The 12,939-nt window shown below is 37.4% G+C and overlaps 1 protein-coding gene across 11 annotated transcripts in view; it reads right to left on the bottom strand.

Annotated features, from left to right (window-relative positions):
* Window positions 1-11,843, bottom strand: part of DTNA (dystrobrevin alpha) — a 385,407-nt gene extending 373,564 nt beyond the window's left edge. For 4 of the 11 annotated variants that reach the window (XM_063077106.1, XM_063077108.1, XM_063077105.1 and 1 more), the window contains exon 1: window positions 11,652-11,843. The gene's annotated coding sequence lies outside the window, so the exon portion shown is untranslated. Of the gene's footprint in view, window positions 1-11,143; window positions 11,225-11,651 lie in introns of those variants that run through there. The other 7 variants (XM_063077113.1, XM_063077112.1, XM_063077114.1 and 4 more) reach the window with 4 other exon arrangements.
* Window positions 11,844-12,939: the final 1,096 nt, after the last annotated feature.

Below are 12,939 nucleotides of genomic sequence, written 5' to 3'. Positions count from 1 at the left end.
GAAAAAGAAAGAACATAGAAAGCAAAAATGTGGATAAATGCTATAAACTTTCCTTTCCTCTTGAACTTTCTAAATTATAATTGACAGTTCGAGCAAAAATTACAACTGACGTGGTTTCAAATGTATATAGAGGAAACATTAAAGACAATTACATTCAAAATGGAGAATGTAAAGGGAGGTAAGTTTTCTGTACTTCATTCAAATTGATAAAATGACAACAGCGGTAGATACTTAGAGCAACCACTAAATACAATCTATATGAAGTGATGTGAAAAACACTGTAAACATATAAAAATAGAATTCTAAAAATTCTCAAGTAACTGGCAGGGTGGTAAGAAAAAAACCATAGTGTAACTAAAAACAGAAAGAATAAACAAAAAATAAAATGGCAGACTTAAGCCTTAATGTATCAATATTTACAGAGAATTTAAATGGCCTAAATATACCAATTAGAAAACAGAGATTGGCAGAGTAGATTAAAAAATATGACCTGACTATATTTTTACTACAAGGAACTGAAATAAAATATAACAATATAGGCAGGAGGAAAGAATAAGCATGGAAAGAAAGATCATGAAAACATCAATTAAAGGGAAAAAGGGATGTCTATGTTAATGCCAGATAAAGTAGACTTCAGAGCAAATATGAGGGGTCTCCAAAAAGTTCATGGATTATGCATATTATGAAAAATGTATATATGGATTTCAAAGTTTTTGCACCAAAATAAACTCATACTAACAGAGCTAGGGAATAATGTGTTTTTGTGTATTTCTATATCCATGCAGGGTCTTCAAAAAGTTCATAGAAAATGCATATTATAAAAATACTATGCATGGATTGTAAAATTATTTTGCACCAAAATAAACTTGTACTGACTTGTTTTGACATGTCTGAACAGGATCTAGTTTGAGGAATTAACAAGGGTAAGACATCTATTTGAAAAGAAGCCCTAACAGAACAACATGACTTCTGCTAAAATTGAAGAAAGAACAAACATCAAATTTATGGTGAGGCTTGGACAGAAGAACAGTGAAGTCACTGATGCTTTACAAAAAGTTTATGGGGATAATGCCCCCCAGAAATCAGCAATTTTCAAATGGATAATTTGTTTTAAGAAGGGATGAAATGGTGTTGAAGATGAAGCCTTCAGCCATAGACCATTCACACTAATTTGCAAGGAAAAAATTAATTATGTTCATGCCCTAACTGAAGAGGAATGACAATTAAAAGCAGAAACAATAGCCAACACCACAGACACCTCAACTGGTTCAGCTTAATCAATTCTGATTGGAAAATTACAGTTGAACAAACTTTCCACTCCATGGGTATCACAAATGTTGTGCCAGATCAGCTGCAGACAATAGCAGAGGTTGCAATGGAAATTTTAAACAAGTGGGATCACGAGATAAGACATGGCTTTACCATTACAATCCTGAAGACAAAGCACAATCAAAGCAATGGCTACCAAGAAGTGGAAGTGCCCCAGTCAAAGCAAAACAGGAATCAAAGTAGAAATCAATAACAGAAAGATAAGAAGAAAATCTCCAGGCATTTGGAAACTAAATGCCACACTTCTAAATAACCCATTGTTCAAAAAGGAAATTTTAAGACAAATAAAAAAAATACACTGAACTGAATTAAAATAAAAATACAACATATCAAAATGTATAGGTAGGACAGAGCTATGGCAGTACTGAAAGGAAAATTTATAGCACTAAATGCACACATTAGAAAAGAGGGGAAAAGTACAGACCAATGATCTAATCTTCCTCTCAAGAATATTTTTTAAAAAGCGAAATAAACCCCAAAGAAAGAAAAATATGGTAAATAGTAATTATATGAGCAGAAATCAATAAAATGGAGAACAGAAAAACCATAGAGAAAAATCAATGAAACAGTGTGTTCTTTTGAAAGATAAATAACATTAAAAAACCTCTAGCAAAACTGATCAAAAAAGACACAAATTACCAACATCAGGACTGACACAAGAGATGTCACTACAGATCTTCCAGACAACAAAAGAATAATTAGATATATACCACGAGTGACAGTACACAGATATATTTGACAACTTAGATGAAACAAACCAATTCCTCAATATTCCTCAAACCAACCCACACAATATGAAACTATTTAAATAGCCTTATAAGTAGCATTAAAGGCTGAATTGTGTCCGCTACAGAATTCTTATGCTGAAGCCCTGACCCCTGTACCTCAGAATGTGATTATATTTAGAGATAGGGCCTCTAAAAAGTTAAATTAAAATGTAGCTGTTAGTGTGGGCCTTGATCCAATCCAACTGGTATTTTTATAAGAGAAAATCTAGACACAGACACCAGTGTGCTATGATACATAGAAAAAGACCACAAGAGGACACAGTGAGAAGGTGGCTATCTTCAAACCAAAGAGAGAGGCCTCAGAAGAAATCAAATGTGCCGATACCTTGATCTTGGACTTTGAGCCTCCACAACTCTGAGAAAATAAATACCTGTTGTTTAAGCCACCTAGTCTGTGATATTTTGTTATGGCAGTCCTAGCCCACTAATACAAGTATGGTAGTCCCCCTTAACCATAGGCAATACATTCTAAGACCTTCAGTGGATGCTTGAAACCAAGGATGGTACTGAATCCTATATAAAAGGGTATTTCAAAAAGTTCTTGGAGAAAAATGATTAAAAGATAATACCAAACTTTCCATGAACTTTTTGTAGTAGCCTCGTATACTCTGCATGAATTTCTTTTTCCTTCTCCACAATTTCATGGATAGAAAATTCATTGTCACTGTGGATCTTAGGAAACTCAGCATACATTTTTTTCTTTCCTTATTAAGCCAAGAACTTTCACCTCTTCACTTAAAGGAAGCACTTTATTGGTTTTCTTTGGCATATCTGAACTGCTCGCATCATTACTATTACACTTTAGGGCCATTATTGATTAAGATGAGGTTTACTTGAACACAAGCACCAAAATACCTCAACAGTCAAACTGATAACTGAGATGGCTACTAAGTGACTAACTGTTAGAAAACATATACAGGATGGATACGCTGCTGGACAAAGAGATGATTCAAATTACAGGTGGGACAGAGCAGGATGTTGAAAGATTTCATCACCCTACTTAGAATGGTGTCAATTTAGAACTTATTTCTGGCATTTTCAACTTAATATTTTCTGACTGTGGTTGACCAGGGGTAACTGAAACCATGGAAAGCAAAACCATGGAGAGAGGGGGGTGGTGTGTGGAACTATTATATTAAAAAAATTGAGTCCGTATCTAAAAAAATGTCCTGAAGAAGAAATCTCCCAGCCCAGTTGGTTTCAATGGAGAATTCTACCAATGTTTAACGAAGAATTAACACCAATCTTACATGATTTTTTTCCAAAAATAGAAAACAAGAGAAGGGAACACACTCCAATTCATATTATGAAGCTGGTATTACCCCAGTCCCAATAACAAGGACAGTACCAAAAAAGATAACTACAGGCCAATATTCCTCATGAATATAGATGTAGAAATCTTTAACTAAATACTGGCAAATTGATTCAGTACTGCATAAATATAATTACACCTAATGACTAAATAGAGTTTTTTGCATGGATGCAAGCTGGTTGTTTGAAAATCAATGTACTCCACCATATTAAAAAGCTAAACAAGAAAAACCAAATGATCATATCATTTGGTGAAAAAAAGTATTTGACAAAAATCAATGCCTATCTGCGATTTAAAAAAACTACTCAGAAAAAATGGGAATAGAGGTGAAATTCTTCAACTTGATAAAGTACATCTACAAAAAACCTACAGATAACATTATACTTAATGATCAAAGACTATGCTTTCCCCAGAAGATCAGTAACAAGGAAAAGATATCCTCTCTCATTACTCCTACTAAACATAGTACTAGAAGTTCTAGTCAGTGCAATAAGGCAAGAAAAGCAACAAAAGACACACAGATTGAAAATAAATAAACAAAACTGTCCCGGTTTTCAAATGACATGATGGTCTACATATACAATTCCAAGAAAAAAAAAAAAGAATGAATGCTAGGATACAATACAAACTAAACATGTAAAAATCAATTGAATTTCAAAATACTTGCAATAAATACCTAGACACTGAAATTAAAAACACGTTACCATTTACAGTTGCTCAAAAAAATTACTTACATGTAATTCTAGGAAAACATGTTTAGGATTTGTATCCTGAAAACTACAGATCACTGATAAGATATCGAAGAAGATCTAAATAAACGGATAGACATAGCATATTTATATATTAGATATCAATTCTCCTCAAACTGATATACAGGTTTAACACAATTCCTATAAAAATCCCATAAAGATTTCTTTTTGTTATAAACAAGATAATTCTAAAATTTACATGGAAAGGCAAAGAAACTAGAATAGCTAAAACAATTTTGAAAAAAAGAATAATAAAGTAGGAGCAAACAGTCTATATGATTTCAAGACTTACATAGCTGCAGAAATTAAAATTGTGTGGTGTTGGCTAAGGGTTATGCACCAGAAGTAAATAAGAAATATAGAAATACCCAAGCAAATATACCCAATGCAAACCACATATCTGACAAAGGACTATTATTTAGAATGTATAAAGAACTCTCAAAACTTAATGTAAACCCCTGCTCCCTCCAAACAATCCAATTGGAAAATGGGCAATACACATAGACATCTCACCAACAAAAATATACAAATGGCAAATAGGCACACAAAAAATGTTCAACATCATAATTATTAATGAAACGCAAATTAAAACCACAATGAGATATCACTACAAACTTATCAGGATGGCTAGAATAAAACATAGCAGTAACACCAAATGCTGGTGAAGATACAGAAAAACTTAATCTCTCCTACATTGTTGATGGGAGTGTAAAATGGCACATCCATTTTGGAAAGAGTTTGTCAGTTTCTTATCAAAGTAAACATGAAACTCCTGGACATTTATCCCAAAGAAATTAATACTCGCATTCATACAAAAATACGTACATGAATGTTTGTAGCAATTTTAGTTGTAGTAGCCCAAATCTGGAATAAAACCAGATGTCTGTCAACAGATGAACGGTCAAACAAACTATGGCATTCACATGCCATGAAGTACTACTCAGTGATAAAAAAAGAATAAACTATTGAGAAATTCAGCAGCCTAGACAAATCTCCAGAGAATTATGCTGAGTGGAAAAACCAATCCCAAAAGTTTACATACTGAATAATTCCATTTATGTGACATTCTTGAAATGACAAAATTATGTAAACGGAGAAGAAATTAGTGATTGTAAGTGGTTGGACAGAGAGTGGCTGAAGCACAGTCAGTGTGGCCATAAGAGAGCAACAGGAATTATGCTTGTGGTGATGGAATTTGTTCTTCATTATTTCAGTGTGAGCATCCTGGTTTGCAATATTGTACAATAGTTTTGTAAAATATTACCACTGCTCAAAACTGGGTAAAGTGACCATGGGGATCTCTCTCTGTTTATAATTGCGTGAGAATCTCCAATTTTCTCAAAATAAAGTTTAATTTAAAAATATGAATTGGATATATTCTAACTATACATATCATGTTTGGCAATGCAAAATAAATGTACACTATGATTTGTATATTTATCTGTATTAATCTTTATAACAATATATGATAACTCAAATGATACTTTTGTCCATGATGGTGCAGGTGACAGAAAAAGATAACACACATAGCTGTTCTGATTTCTGTACTATGTCAATACTACCAAATCTGTTCAGAAAACAGGGTATGAGTGCTGGGTGCAGGTCTTGGCACTGTTGTGGGCTTGTACTTGCTGTCGAATAGGCTACCTCATGCGTTCTGTCAGAATCATAGCTTTCATCATCATCCCTTGATCAAATAAAACTCCCACTGGAAGAGAGTGATAGCATCAATTTCACAACATGTTTAGCATCTAATTTCTTTGCTAGAGGTTTTACACAGGAAGTACCTTTCTTTGCTGAAGTTCTAGGACACTGTTGTGGGTAAGTCTACTTTCACATAAAATAAGAAATCACTTTTTAGAGATAAAACTATTGAAGGAAATTGGCTAATTTTATGTGGTAATTATTGTTTGTTCACTAATGTTGCAGTTTTCTTCCACTAGGCACATGATAAGATTGCACTTCTCTTCCATCTGTAGGTTAGGCTTGGCCATATGACTTGTTCTGGACAATAAAATATGAGCAGAAGTGGCAAGTTCCATTTCCTGGGGGAAGACATTAAGAACTGGTGGTGATTTACCATGTTCCCATGTGCCATGATAAAGGATGGTGTTCTGGACAATGGGGACTTTACCAGCCTGGGTCCCTAATTGAGGAAGATACATAACACAGTCTTCCACTGACCAAGAGATGGGAACATAGCATTAGCAAGAAATAAGCCTTTGTTCTTTGCACTTACTGAGATTTTGGAGTTGTGACCACAGCAGAACCTAAAGTATTATAAGTGATCAATGTACTTTATATTTACAACAAGCACAAAAAACTCTGCAATAGGACACTGCACTATGACATTATATTGTAGACGTCAGTTAATGCACTGTTCATTGGTGAACTCGATGGCATCTTCTACTCTAACACATACACACTAAAGAACAAGTCAAATCAAGAAATCAAGTCTTGTATCTCCTTCCTTATGGTATAAATTAAAGCAATAATTTACTAGCTATTCCATGATATCAGGCTTTGTATGAAGCTGAACATAAAGAGAAATAATGTACAACATTCTTGAGAGGAATATATGAGTCACAGAAAATATGTGCATTGCTTTGAGCATTTCCAACAGCTTCAAAGAAGAGATGCATACATTTGTGTATGTGCACTATGCATGAACTACGATTATGATTATGATTATTATTTTTATTACTAATCATATTAACTGCATATTACCCATCATTTTAAGGGAGAAATAATATTGACTAACATTTACTGTTAGACACTCTGCAAAGATTGTTTTAAGCATTTCCAGATTTAACTAATCAGTATTTCACATTGCTAATGACATGTGACACATGACTTATAGGTTAACATTATTTGGATATTATTTAAATTCACTAAATTTTTGTCCATAGATTGTTCATCATAACAATTACTTTGATTCATGTCAAGAGATCTCAGTGTAAAAATTAACAGGGTATTTTTAATTTACCAATATAATTCAACAGGTGTTTTTATGTAACACTTTATATCCTCTTTGCAGTGAACACTATGGACCAAGACAATTGGGAAAGGTAATACAGGTGACTTAAAATTCTTAAGCGGGTCATAGAACCGGTAGCTGTTAAAAATATATTTTTAATAATTTGAAATGCTAATATACATACTCTTGATTTAAAAAAATTTAATAGTTTCACATGACCCTCAAGTTACCATTTTTGAATTTTAAAATACATAATACAATGAGAAATTTTTTACAATCTAGCAGTCACCAGTCCTTCCTGTTTTATACATTTTTGCCTGTAAAATATGGGGCAAAAAGCATTGATATAAAAGAAGTTATTTTTTTCCCCACTAGTTCTAATTAAGGCAAAAGTAATCAAAATATCAAATTAAGAGGTATTATGATTTTGAAAAGTGTTGGAAATTTAATGCATCAGTACATTTTTAAACCAGATGCTACATACATCAATAGTTAATAGGATGGACTATGGAAACAGAATGCTTGAGTGTAAAGCCAATCTCTATGTGACAGTAGTCATCATTATTTCTTGTACTTCAGTTTTCCCTTCGATATAATGGAGATAATGATAATGGGTTCAGACGTCATATGGGTATTGTGAAGAATATATCAGTTAATTTAGATAAAATTCATTGCATGATGTCCAACACCCAGTAAATGTTAAATAAGTCATTATTTTGTTTGCCTTATCTTGTTAATACGGATTTCCCCCACATATTCAACTCTGAATATCACTTCCCTTACTCTGGAGCCTTTTCTCTTCCCTTGGCCACCTCAGGGAATCTTAGCAACATGAAATGACACAATTAATATTCTATTTTGAGACATTCTGCCACTTTGACAACAACAACAACAACAAAACCCACACAAAACTTTTTTTTTTTTTAGTTTGAAAGTATTTGCTAAGGCAAAGAAAGAAAATGGCTATTTTTCATTAAACCTAAATAATTCTTCACTAATAGTATAATAATGCCTTATGTTCTGTGTGTTTTAAAAAGTTCTGATGCGAGTTTTATAAGCCTCCTCATTTTCATAGATAGATAATGTGGGGAGATAGCAGATCTGGTGGATGGAGAAGTAAAGACATAACCAGAGTGGGACATATGTCTCTGAATCAGAAGATATTTCAGAAAAATAACATCTAAGCACTTAGGAAGATGGCTGGATTTAGTAAACACCTTCTCACACATTATTCCTTCACAAATATGTGACTTCACAGACATTCTATTTCAGACCTCTGCAGTCTAGTCCAGAATCCTCCAACACATATTCTCAAAGAATTCCTTCTTTCATTCAGGAAACTTATCTCAATTTGCAAGTAATCGTTTATTTGTATAATTGTTTTATTTCAAAGCCTGTCTCCCTGTGCTGTCAGGGCTCACACATCTTTCTGATCACCATTGATCCCAAGTTCTCCACCCAGCACCTGGAACAGAGAAGCTTTCCGGAAGTAGAGACAGTACAATTCTCCCCAAACTAGAGATATGTGGGACTTGAAAGGAAAAAGTCATGTTAAAACTACCAAGTGAGATAAAAGTAGCAAGGGAATGCTGTCTCTAAAATAAGTAACAGAAGCCAGAAACTGGAACAGTTTTGAATCAGTTAAGAAAGGATGTATGTATGAATCATAAGATTTAAACCTTAATAATAATCAACATTTTATATAAATAGACTTTGAAAATTCAAATCCGATTTCAATATCAAAACCACGTGTGCCTGATAGCATGCAACCACTCTGACCACAGGATTGCAGTCCAGAATCCAAAAATAAAGATGCAGCCATATACTCTGGTTTCTCTTCAGATCGTATAAATCTTTCGCCTTTTACTAAAGATGCAGCCATAATTTGTGTTGGGGGAGGGGACCAGGAGATGGGTGGGCAGAGGATTTACCTCTGAAAAGCTGGGTAATTTTTCTCAGATCTGTAGATCATATTTCCATGCAGTTCAGTTGGATTCTTATATCCTTTTACTTATAATGTTGAATAGGTATGGATTTGAAATTATGTATACTTAATTTAATTAAACTGAAAGCAAGAATTAAATGAAATTTATGAATGTCAAAATAATTTTGAAACTCGTTATGTGAAGACTTAAGAGAGGCAGTTGTCCAATAAAATGAATATTACGAAAGCTCCATGAGGAGCTCAGATGAAGAGTAATTCTCTAAATATGTGAAGTTGGAGTTCGCCCCACTGAGACCTTCTTCACATCATGGATCATTTAAAATAAGTAGAGATTTTTAAAGTATTTCGATTTAAAACTAATGAGAAAATTTGATTTCAGCCTTCTTACTACACAATTTTGTATAAAGTGCATACAATTGGCTAAAAGACGTGACATACACGAATGCCCTCAAAATATAGCCTGCTTTTAAAAACTCATACTTGAAAGAGAATTGCATAATTCTTCTTTTAAAACTGCCCAACTTCTTGTCAGAGTGATTGGATTAAAGATAATTAAACTTGCTAAAAGTTCTGTGAGACGGTATTCTGAAGAAAATAATGGGCATGTTTTGAACAAAGCTTACACTAATAACTTGGGAAGTTTGAAAGTAAGTGCAAACAAATATATAGTTTCAGCCATCTGCTTTATAATAATTTATTTTGCTGATCAATTTTAACTGCTGAAAATCTTAACTTTGCTGTTAAGTTCTACTTCAATCTACAATTATTGTAGAAAACTTGGTTAATTGTGGCAAAAAGAAACTCCTCAAAGGATATTTGCCATAGTTATAGTATTAAAAATTATAAAAAGAGTTAATTACCTTGAATAGGTAGCACACAGTTAAGAGATTAATCTCCTAGAATGATGTGGTCAATATGTCAGATCTAGAAGACTAGGTACAATGAGTCTGTTAAGAGCACGCTAAAAACCCAACTGGGCTCTAACTTAATAACTGTATGACCTTGGGTAAGTTATTTCACTTCTCTGTGCCTGCATTTTCTCATCTGTGAAAGGCGGATAATGTTATTACCTGCCCCTGATGGTGGTCTAAGAATTAAGTGAGTGAATGAAGCTAAATCACATAGAACTGTGGAACACGTGGAAAACTGTTCTTTTCTAAAGTTCCTACCTTTGAAATAAGAAAAATAAAAGTATTTTTTGTAAAAGAAATTAATGTATACTATGTACACTTCAACAATACGGATATGTCTTATATGCAAAAGGAAACACAAACATTAAACATCAAATGATCATAAGAGGTAACAGGAAAACTTGTCTGGAAACAACTCAAAAGACCATTTGTTAGAGTAAGAATGAACCTAATGGGTGGTAAATGTCACTGCGAGTGTACATCCAATACTCCCCTCCCCCTCCACCGAAGTTCTACGGTTACCCTCCCAAAGCCATACACCAAGTCCGCCAAAGAGCAAAGTTGTACAATCAAGTCCCAGGAAAGGGTACCCCTGAGTCCCAGCACTGTCGTCGCCGCCCCTCTTCTCTCTTTGGCTTTGGTCTTTTGACAGACACTTCTCTCTACCTCCCACTCCGGGTACCAGACGGAACCTCCCGCCTGCCCTCTGTCCAGCCGAAAACTCACAAAGTGGGCAACAGGCTATAAAAGCCGAAGACACGCACCCCCGTGCCCACCCTGCCCCGCCGCCCCCCAGTCCCCAGCGCGCAGTGCCCCGTCCCACTCAGCCACGCGCCCGGGCACCGCAGTGCATTGCAACTCGCGCAGACGCCGCCGACTGGAGAGCAACCCACCCCGGATTTCCTGGTCAATACCCCCCAGACTGTTCCCCAACGTGAGTGTCATCCCTAATGGAGGTGGCCACGCCACCTCCCATCAGCCCAGCCCTCGAGGACGGCCAAGAGGGCAGCAATTACAACAGAAACAACTCGCGACACGAGGGAAGCGGCTGCCATTGCCACTCGAGAGCGGCGCCGCGGCGGCAGCTGGGGCTGCGGCGTGGCCCGGGCCTTCGCGGGCGGTTGACATTTACCTGCGCGGCCCCGCGCCCCCGGGCCGGCCATCCTGCAGCAGCCTCTGACCGCCGCCCCGCGGGCCCGAGGCGCCGCCCGCCGCCCGGGGAGGCGCCGCGCCGCAGTCCTGGCTGCGGCGCCCGGCACATGCTTCCCGCTCGCCGCGGCCAGCGCCGGCGCGCAGGTGGGAACCCCGCGAGTGGGCGCTGGGGCGAATCCCTTCCCGGCCGGCGCTCTCCGCCCGCTTCCACTCTTGACTTTGCCCGGTGCGCGGCGCCTGCCCTTGCTCCCGCGCCCAGCCTCCTGCGCCCGCGCCCCGGCGCCGGGGACGGCTGCGGTCCCTGCACAGCTGGGACTGCGCGTCATGTGCACCTCCCGCCCCGCGGCGGGCTCCGAGGCACCGGGCGGCCGGGGCCAGCGCGCAGCAGCCCGGCCCCGCGCCCACTCCTCGCCCGGCACACGGATCCCCTCCACCCCCGCTCCCTCCCCCACTCGGAGCTGTCAAGGAAGAAAACGCTGTGCACACACCTTGGAATGGACGGGCGTCTCAGTCACCGACTCGCCAAACTCTTAGAAGGTGTCCATTGGTCTGCAGGGAGGTCTGGGCATGGAGTAGGAGCCGCTTTCTTATTATTTAATAATGTTGGAAGTGCCGGGTCCGCTGCCAGAGTTGTGGGTCATGTGGGCACAGCAGAGGCTGGCTGCTGCCAGTACCAGGGTTTCCTGAGGATCCTGAAACTATGATCTCATCCTCCTCATCCGCCTCCCCCGCCCCTCTCTCCGCGGGCGCGCACGCACAGCACACACATACACACACACGCGCACACACACGCGCACACACACTCGCACTACATGCACTGTCTTCCTTCCTGGACCGAAATATTCCTCTAGGGAAATAGTGTTCACGCTCTTCACTGGGGGGAAAAAAATCCTTCCAGATAGAGGTTTTTCTCTTTCCAAGCTTGATTTATGTGCTTTGTTTATTTCCTACAGTTTTTGCTCACACGTGTAAGGGATCCGAACGGAGCCTCAGAAATAAAATTAAAAATAATCTTCCTCTTACGTTGACCCAGATTTTGGTCAGAACCCAAGCACTTAGAGTCCAATTTCAATTTAAAACAGAGGCCATAATATACCAGACTTGAATATGGAATAGTAATAACATCTTAGCTGTATGCAGTGGGTTTCTTTCCCAAGCTGCAAACATTTCCCAAGCATTACCTCATTTGTTTGCAGAGCATCTTTGCAGAGGAGGTGGATGAGAAGGCAAATAGTATTGTCACTTCAGAGACACAAAGCATAGGTAAGATAACATGACCTATCCAAGTACACATAATTAGTCAATATCTCACTATAAAAATTAATTGCACAGCTACTCACAGGTTGCTTATTTACTATAACCAATAACTAGAAACTTAAATTACTGACAAAAAAATACTCTTGATTGTTTTTGTTACCTACCAAGACTGAAAATTAATTCATTTTTTGTATGTACACGTTTTCATATAATTTTCTTCTATTTATTTGTATATATCTCCATTTTCATGTTTTTATATATAGTTTTCTTTCTTTTGGGGGTTATGTGTTGTGTGTGTGTTTGTGTGTGCATTCATATTCACTTGCATTGTTTTAACCCCTTAGGAAGTAATTTTAAGCAATTTTTGTCAATGTTTTGGGGATCGTCACCAATTTCATCATGATTTGCACGTTTCACTCAACCTCCTAAGTGCCTGGTGTATCTGAAGAGCTGTGCTACATTTTGTAGGATATAGAACAGTTTAATGCATTGCACCTGTTTTCCATTAGTTTACATCTA

This window comes from Cynocephalus volans, chromosome 13 (assembly GCF_027409185.1).
Source record: "Cynocephalus volans isolate mCynVol1 chromosome 13, mCynVol1.pri, whole genome shotgun sequence".
Taxonomy (NCBI): domain Eukaryota; kingdom Metazoa; phylum Chordata; class Mammalia; order Dermoptera; family Cynocephalidae; genus Cynocephalus; species Cynocephalus volans.
The sequence above is the reverse complement of the archived record's forward strand: the minus strand, read 5'-3'. Positions and strand labels throughout refer to the sequence as shown.